At 37.1% G+C, this 9091-nt stretch overlaps 1 pseudogene; it reads left to right on the plus strand.

The window, feature by feature from the left end:
* Window positions 1-7136: 7136 nt before the first annotated feature.
* Window positions 7137-8890, plus strand: LOC104864383 (annotated as a pseudogene).
* The last annotated feature ends 201 nt before the right edge of the window (window positions 8891-9091 follow it).

The raw sequence follows: 9091 nt of genomic DNA on the forward strand, positions 1-9091 counted from the left end.
TGACGCATTGATAGTTCAGAAGAGTGTTATTCAACTTCCATGTGTTTGTGGTGTTCTTGTTGTTTCTTATGCTACTGATCTCCAGTTTAATTGCACTATGATCTGATAGTATCCATGGGATAACTTCGACTCCTTTGCATTTACTTAAACATGTTCTATGAACTTGCATGTGATCTATTTTGGACAATGACCTATTTGCAGCTGAAATGTATGGTGGAACATTCTGTAGACATTTGTTCAAAAGCTTTGTTTGGTTCTAGTATTTCATTGTTGACTTTTTGTCTAGATGATCTATTTGTGACAGTGGGCACTGAGATCCCCCACTACAATTGTATTAGTGCCTATTTGGTTTTTCATGTCCATTAATATTTGTTTTGTATAGTTCAGTGCAATAGTGTTAGGTGCATATATTTTTATGATTGTCATCTCTTCCTCTTGGATTGTTCCCTTTACAAGGATGTAGTGATCTTCTTTGTCTTTCTTAATTTGTTTTGGTTTGAAATTTACTTTGCAAATAGAATACTTTTTTTTTCTGGATTTCTTATAGCATGGAGAAGAGCTGTTTTCCATCCTTTTAATTTTAGTCTGTGAATTTCTTTTTGAACTAAGTGCATTTCTTTTTCTTTTTTTGTTTTTGTTTGTTTGTCTGTTTGTTTTTTTGTACTGGGGATTGAACTTGGGACCTTGTGCTTGAAAGGCAAGCGGCAGAGCCACTGAGCTATATCCCCAGCCTGGTGCATTTCTTGTATATAGTGTATTGTTGGATTTTGCTTCTTAATCCACTCTGCCAGTCTAATTCTCGTGATTTGTGAATTGGGGTCATTAGCATTGATAACTATAACTGATAGGTATTGACTTGTCTTTGTCATGTTATTTTCCAATTGTTGGCTCTCTTATTTTTTATTTTTCCCCCTTTTCCTTTCATTTCTTGCTCTGCCTAAAGGATTTGCTCTCTTGGGCCTCATAGAGTTGTGACCTTCATTTTCTTTTTCTAGGATATTGTTTAGAATTATTTGGAGTGCTGGCTTAGTATTCATGAAGTTTCTCAGGTGTTCTTTGTCATGGAAGTTTCTTATTTCCCCATTAATTTTGAAAGGTCATTGTTCAGGATATATTAGTCTAGGTTAGAGGTTTTTTCTTTTAAGGCTTGAAATATCTCACTGCAGGCTCTCCTTGACTTGAGACTTTGTGTCAAGAAGTGTGCTGGGATTCTGGAGGGCTTTCCTTTTTATGGGATTTATTAATTTTCTCTAACTGTTTGTAGTATTTTGTTCTTCTGTTGGATTTCTGGGATCTTGATTATTATATGTCTAGGTGTAGATATTTTTTTGATCATGGCTAGTTGGAGTTCTGTATGCCTTACTTATCTGTATGTCTAATTCTTCCCTTTTGTTTGGGAAGTTTTCTGTCATTAATTCTGTGAAGAGCTTTTTTAAGTCATTTGTGGTTTCTCCTGGTATTTCATGGATTCCTGTCAGTCTTATGTTATTTTTCTTTGCATCATTTAGAAGTTGTTGGATCGATTTCTCATGATCCCTTACTGTTTTTGAGAGACCTCTTTTTTCACGGACACTGACTACAATACTATCTTCTATATCTGAAATTCTATCTTCACAATCTTTTATTCTGTTACGTACACTTTCAATAGAGTTTTTAATCTCCTGGATTTCTGTTTGAATCTGTTTTATGGATTCCATTTCTTTCCTCTGTTGGGCATCCATTGTTTCCATTTCTTTCTTATGCTTGGCCTTCATGGCTTCTATCATGGTCTTGAGCTCATCTATTTTTTTGTTAGTTTCTGTTCTAGAGTCTCAAATCATGACTTCCATTTTGCTCACCATCTCTATGGCTTACTGGGAAATTATTTCTGATTTGAATTTTTCTAGAGCCTGATTGATCTGTTTTGTTACCCCCTGTGCTATGGGTCCAGGGTATCTCACTGGTTCACTATCAGACTTTTCATCCTCATTTGCCCTACTGTTTGCCATTGGTGAACTGGAAGTCTGTCTTTGTGTCTTGCTTAAGTGTTTTCTCATTTTTATTTTTGTTGTTAGGATGTCCTTGGTTTAATTTCTAGGTTATTACTTAAATCTTCCCAATATAGTTGTGTTTTAGCTTTTGAGTCTCTAATGACTCATAGACATCCTCATTTTCATAATATCAGAGAAAACAACTCATTAAATCAATCACAACCCTTTATCCCAATTGATACATTCAGCAGCCCAATAGGATCAAGCACAGCTTGCAAATTGACCACTTGTGGTAGTCACTAATCTATCACCTTTAAACCATGTGAATTAAATTAATATCAAGAAGCAGCCCAAAATATGTCTGCAGTGAATATGCTTTTCAATATAGCATGTTTACCATTTAGAATGGGGGCTTAGACTGAGTTAGGATGAGAGAAGTAGATAAGTGAAAGAATTGGAGAAGGTTTCAAGTGAAGCCAGAGTACATAGAATGACCATACTATCTTTATGAAACTTTTAACTTCAAAGAGGAGAGAGAGAGTGAAGGAATAAGGACAAGAATATATCCCCTTAACAGTAACAGGGGCTTGCCTTCCCTTGGAGCTATGGAGCCAAGAGTGAGGTAAAATGACAGGAGATAAGAACATAAAGAAAAAAAGAAAAAATAATAAAAGAAGAAATCTGAGTTAGGGCAGGAGCAGGAATAAAAAGGGAGATGAGGGATAATATGGTGGAGCAAGAGATTAAGCTGGAGAGAGAGGACAGAAAAAAGAAATAAATTATAGGGTGGAATGAGGAAAAGAAAATAAAAAATAAAAAATAAAAAATGAAAAATAATTTGAAGGGCCTCTTTCAGACTATGTCTCTGTTGTCATATTATACAACATGTACAGCCATGTGCATAACCAAATCCCCTGATCTCAGCTAGCCAATGGCAGGTCCCCACGACACAGAATGACCTCAGCCCACAAGGCCTAAATTGAGTTTCCCAACCCACAGGGTGGAATTCCACTCAGTTCTATTACAGGGTTCCCCTGCCCTTTCTTTAAAGATGTTCAAAGTTGGGAGCTCAGAAAAATACCCTTCATGCCCACCTATGCCTTTGCAGAGTGGGTCCAAGGATTGGCCCAATCAGGAGGTTTGAGAACAGGGGAGAGGGGTATGTTGTGGGGGTGTTTCAAGGGTGCCCACACAACTACCTTCCTTACTGGATCTGGTGGCTCACAGTTGGTGAGGTCGCAGACTCGCCAGGTGGGCCCGAGCAGGTGGCCTGAGAGACCTCCTCCAGGGGCCTTCTTCCTTACTGGATCTGCTGGTGTGCAGTCTTCCTCCTAATAGTCTTATATTGTTCTTCTTTGCATCATCTAAGAGCTGTTGGATCAATTTATCATGGTCCTTTACTATTGTTGAGATCTCTTTTCATGGTCAATGACTGCCATCCTGTCTTCTATACCTCATATTCTGTCTTCACATTGGCTCGTTCTGCTGAGAATACTTTCAATTAGAGTTGCTCATTCTGCTGAGAATACTTTCAATTAGAGTTTTTAGTTTCCTGAATATATGTTTGAATCTGTTTCATGCATTTCATTTCTTTCCTATGTTGAGCATTTATAGTTTTCATTTTTTCCCTATGCTGAGCATTGATGGCTTTCATCATGGTCCTGAGCTCATCAATTTTTTTTTTATCTGTTTCTGTACTTGAGTCTCTAATCATGTCTTTCATTCTTCTCAATCTCTGTAGTTATCTGGGAAATTTTTCTAGAGCCTCATCCATCTGTTTTGTTATTTCCTGTGCTATCAGTTCAGGGTGTCCATGTGGTTGATTATCAGAATTTTCCATTTCATTTTCCCAAGAATTTGCCTTTGTTGAGCTGGAAGTCTGGGTTTGTACCTTGCTTAGATGTCTTCTCATTTATAATTTTTGTTGTTGGTATTGTTATCGGTTTGGTTTCTGGGTTGATACTTCTATATTGCTTATTGTAAGTATATTTGCTGTTTGAATTTAGACCCCTTATGAAATAACTGCTTCTCATAGGTGTCTTCCAGAAATAGCAGGTCTTTAGGTTTTGAGTCTCTAATGACACTTTGGCCATCTCATTTTCAGTGTTCCAGGAAGAACAATCACCTTAGTCCAAATGATATAATCAGCAAGAGCAATAGCATCAAGCACAGCTTAGAAAATGACAAATTGTGGTTGTTATTAATCTATCACCTTTAAGCATGTGAATTAAATAAAAATGAAGGACCAGCCCAAAATATATTTATACTGAATAAACTCTTCAATATAACAACTTTGCCCTTTGGCATGGGGACTTAGAAGGAATAAGGGAGGGAGGGATAGATAGGAAGAAGGATTGGGAAAGGTTAGAAGTGAGGCCATAGGACACAGGATGATCATGCCAACTCTAGGAAACTTTTGAAAACAGGAGGAAAAGGTAGAATGAATGAACAAAGATAAGAACAGAACAACCTAACCACAATAGAGAAACTAGAAACTGCATTAACTTTCCTTTAAAATTGAGAATTGATAGAAGGAAAAAGAGAGAAGAAAGAAAAAAGAAATCCAAATTAGGACTGGAACAGGAACACAAAGGGAGAGTAATGAAGAACAAGGTTGGAGACAGGGAGAGACTGAGAATGTGAGAGAGGCTGACTCCATCGTGTTGAGACTGAACTGAATTCCCGTCAGCTGGAAGTCAAGGAGCCAAGCTGGCAGGGAGCTGAATTCAAGCCAGCAGGAGGCACAGAATGCTGTGGGGTGAACAAATTAATTTCCAGCCTCACATCCAGAGACCAACCTGAGCTTCAGGATTAAATGTGCAGATTTGCTGGATTATCCACTACACTGCTATAAATCTATGGATGGCTTGTTGGGATTGATCAACATGGATCTGGGCTCTGTGTGTCCAACTTGTCTACCAGTGACAGGAGAGACACACCTTGAAGTGGATATTTTTTTTCTTATCTTCTTTTATTCTTTTTTCTTTTGTTGTTTCTAGTTTTCATTTCTTTTTTTTTCTTGATTATTCTTGTTTTTATATGAGTGTGAACATTGTTTCTAGTTTTTTGCTGTTGTTGTTCTGTTTTGTTTTTATTTTTTCCTCTCTCTTTCCCTTCCATCCTCTTCATCAATTTTACAAATCTGTATAATCTTCCTTTGTCCTCTAGCCTTGCTTCTAAACTCTTCCTCTTCTTCTATTTCTTCATTATTTTCCATCACCTTTTAAATTTTCTTCCCTAAGGGTAAAATCAGAGGACATATTTACTATGTACAAATATAGTTCACATGTTAAATGTGGCAAATTAATAGTTACCACAGTTTGTCACTTTCTAGACTATATTTGATTCTATTGTTTTTGCTGATTGTATTATTTTAGCCACTGCACCATAATTGCTCTATTCAGTTGTTCTTCCTGGTATGCTAAGACTGAGATTGCCTAAGAGTCATAATCAATACTATAGGCCAGTGCCAAAGAATCAGGGGCTGGGCCAAATAGCAGCTTCTCATCCCCAGTAAATTGAAAGGGTAGGATATTGCAACAGACTCAAAACTCAAAAGCCAGCTACACCTGCAAGACTTCTCTGAGAAATAGTCATTCCCTAAGGGTTCTAAATAGTAGCAATAAAGCTACTGGCCATATGTAATTTACAAGCATCAACCCAGGAATTAAACTTTAAAAAGTAGAAAATGAGAAGATACTTAAGCAAACTGCAACCCCAAATTTCCAAATCACCAGAGACATCCAGAGGACAATGAGGAACAATTTGAAACACACCCACCTGGACTCTCCTGGCAACAGTGGAAGTAACAAAGCAGATGAATGAGGCTCTAGAAAATATAAAATTGGAAATAGTTCTCAGATAACTTAAGATATGATGACCATAATGAAAGACATGGGGGCTGGGGACTTAGCTCAGCAGCATAGTGCCTGCCTGGCAAGCATGAATTTTATCCCTGGTACCAAAAAGGAAAAAGAAAAAGACATGGTTAGTTCCTCTAGAGCATATACAGATAAAAAAAAAATCTTTAGAAAATGATGGAAACCATGAATTCCCAACATAAAAAATAAAGTGAATCCAAGAAATAGATTCAAACAGATACCCAGGAGATTAAAATTTTCATTGAAAGTATATTCAGCAGAATCAACCAATGTGAGGACAGAATATCAGATATAGAAGTCAGGATTGTGGTTAGCCATCATGAAAAGAGAGATTTCTTAAAAATAGCAAGGCAGGGCTAGGGATTTAGCTCAGTGGTTTTGTGGCCTGCCTTGGGAGCACAAGATCTTGAGTTTGATCTCCAGTACTAAAAAAAAAAAAAAAAAAAGGAAGGCACACAGAAAATCACTTCAACCCCTGCTAGATGATGCAAAGAAGAATTACATAAGATGGATCAAAGTCAAGGAAAAGGGCTTGGGATTTGGCTCATTGGTTTTGCTGCCTGCCTTGCAAGCACAAGGTCCCAAGTTCAGTCCCCAGTACCCCTCAAAGAAAACACCTCAAAGTCAATGAAAAAGCAGGTGATAGCACAAATGACATCTTAGAAAAAAGACCTGTTCACTGAAGTAATGCCAAAAATCTTCCCAAGCATGGAAAAAATCTGACATACATATAAGTGAGGAATATAGAACTCCAATTACCCATGATTTAAAAAAAACTACACCAAGGCATAGAATAGTATAAGATTCTAGAAATTCAACGCAAGAGTAGAAGCTGTTAGGAAAAGAAACATATCACCTATAAAGGGAAGCTCATCAGAATCACAGCAGATTTCTCAACAAAACCTCTCAAATCAAGGAGCGTTTAGAGCGAAATATTTCAAGCCCTAAATGAAAACAACCACAATCCAGATTGCTGTACCCCATAAAAGTATCTTTCAAAATTGATGGATAAATATGGTACTTCCATGGCAAAGAATACCTGAAAAAATTCATGACCATGAAACCAGAACTCCAAAATGGAGGACATTCTAGAAGACATAACAAGGACAAGCAACTCAATTAACCCAATAGCATGAATCCAAGAAAGGCAAGCAATTAAACACAGTGGGGAAGAAAAGGGTGCCCACAATAGGAAAAGTAACACAACAAGGACAAGTCAGTGTATATCAGTTATAACCATCAATGTAAATGATGTCACTTCAATCAAGTGAAACAGAATGGCAGAATGGATCAAGAAGCAGCATCCAACAATACGCAGAGTGGGGGCAGTAACAGCAGCAGAGGTGAGGCTCCAACCACTGAGCAGAGCAGGGCTGGGCTGGTTGCTGGTGGGAGACTATGGCTGAGGAAGATGAAGATCCACTTTCAAACCTGAGACTCATTGGGTGATCATTTCCTTGAGATAACTTGAATGACCAGGTGTAATGTGCAGGAGGAATGTACAATGACTGAGGCAACTCAAATTATTTTTATTGCCGACCTCTACCTCTTTGGATTCTGCAAGAGAAGCACAAACAGCCATCACAAAGGATAAGACAGAATTTGAAAACGTTGGTGGGAGAAACAGAACATAAACAGGATGTGATACAAGAGCTCACAAAAACTAATCAGCAGTTTAAAAATGACCTTCAGCTAGAACAAAGCTGAGCAGCACATCAGGAACAACAAGCTAATAACTTGGAACAAATTATGGAGAATGTGAAATGCAAACTGGTGAATTAGAAGACAAATCTCTAAATAGGGCTTGCCAGCAACAAAATAAAATGAGAGGTCTTGAGGAGAAAAGAACTTCACAGATAAAATGAAAGCACTACAAGAAAAAACAAAAGGAGCAGCAAAAGACTATTGTCTTTAAGGATATCTGTCGATTAACAAAAGAGGAAGAAGAATGAATTAGCACTCAAAACAGAGTGCTTGTCTATCTCTGCCAAAGAGTTCTTCATACCATCTTGGATAAGACAGCAATATAAAGAAGATGAAAGTCAATCAGAAGAAAAAGATTACAGAAATCTGAATGGCTTACCAACTTATAAAGGCCGTCTACTGTCATTACAGAATCAGCTCCAGGAATCAAACTCCAAGTTTGATGCACTTTTAAGTGAAAAGCTGAACCTCCAAAAAAATTTAGGAAGCAGATTACAGGAAGTTATCAGTCATACAAAAACTTAGGACACAGAGAAAAAAGATAAATCCAGCAAAGAAAGCCATCAACAAGCTCAAGTTGAACAGAGATACTTTGAGGTGCTATGTAGCATCAGTTCAATTATTCACAATCCAAGAGCTCCAGTAATAATTTATAAACAGAGCAAAGAAGGAGCCCAACATTTTAACAAAGACTTTGTTCAAGACTGTGGATTGGAACATCTTGTTCCTATAATAGAAATGTGGGCAGATGCACTGACACACCTGAAGGATTTATATAAGTCCTTGAAAATACTATCTGCAAAGCTGATGCCTTGGCATAATTTTAAGAAATAGGATGAAGATGAAGGTGTCAGAGTTTAAAATCTGTTTATTATTTATGGTCGATACCATATTGGAAGAAGTTGAAAATAAGGAAAAGGACAGCAACATGCCAGACTTTCAAACTTTGCGAACTACTGTCTCTCACTTCCAAAATTATTTGTTGTGCCTGCTTTAAATGGAATCTATCCCCGAATGAATGAAGTTTACACTAGGCTTGGAGAAATGAACAATGCTATGAGAAACCTCCAAGAATTCTTAGAAAGAGATATTTCACCCTCATTGTGTGTGTGGTAAGCACAGTTGTGTAGGCTAATAAATGAGGATGTGCATGAGCAGGTTAAACAACTATTGGGACCTGAAGACCTCCAAAGCATTATCAACAACTTGGAAGAACATGAAGAATTTTTCCCAGCATTTCAGTCACTTACTAATGATCTACTTGCAATCTTAGAAATTGATGACTTGGATGCCACTGTACCTGCAATAAAGAAATTAAAAGTATTTTCATACTGAAACAAATAAAACCATTTTAGTGTGTAAAGTGCATTTTTACTATTCTAAATATTACATAGGGTTTATCTTGAAGCATAGAGTATAATATATATTTGCTTTCAGAATTCATTTCATTCTCTTAGTACTGGGTGATTCTTCTTATAATTTTTTATTAACTTTGAGATTCTTTTATAAAATATAGCTGCTCAGTTAGAATAAAAC

The sequence above is a fragment of the Fukomys damarensis genome, unplaced genomic scaffold, assembly GCF_012274545.1.
Source record: "Fukomys damarensis isolate Sample0158 unplaced genomic scaffold, DMR_v1.0_HiC HiC_scaffold_3, whole genome shotgun sequence".
In the NCBI taxonomy this organism is placed as follows: Eukaryota; Metazoa; Chordata; class Mammalia; order Rodentia; family Bathyergidae; genus Fukomys; species Fukomys damarensis.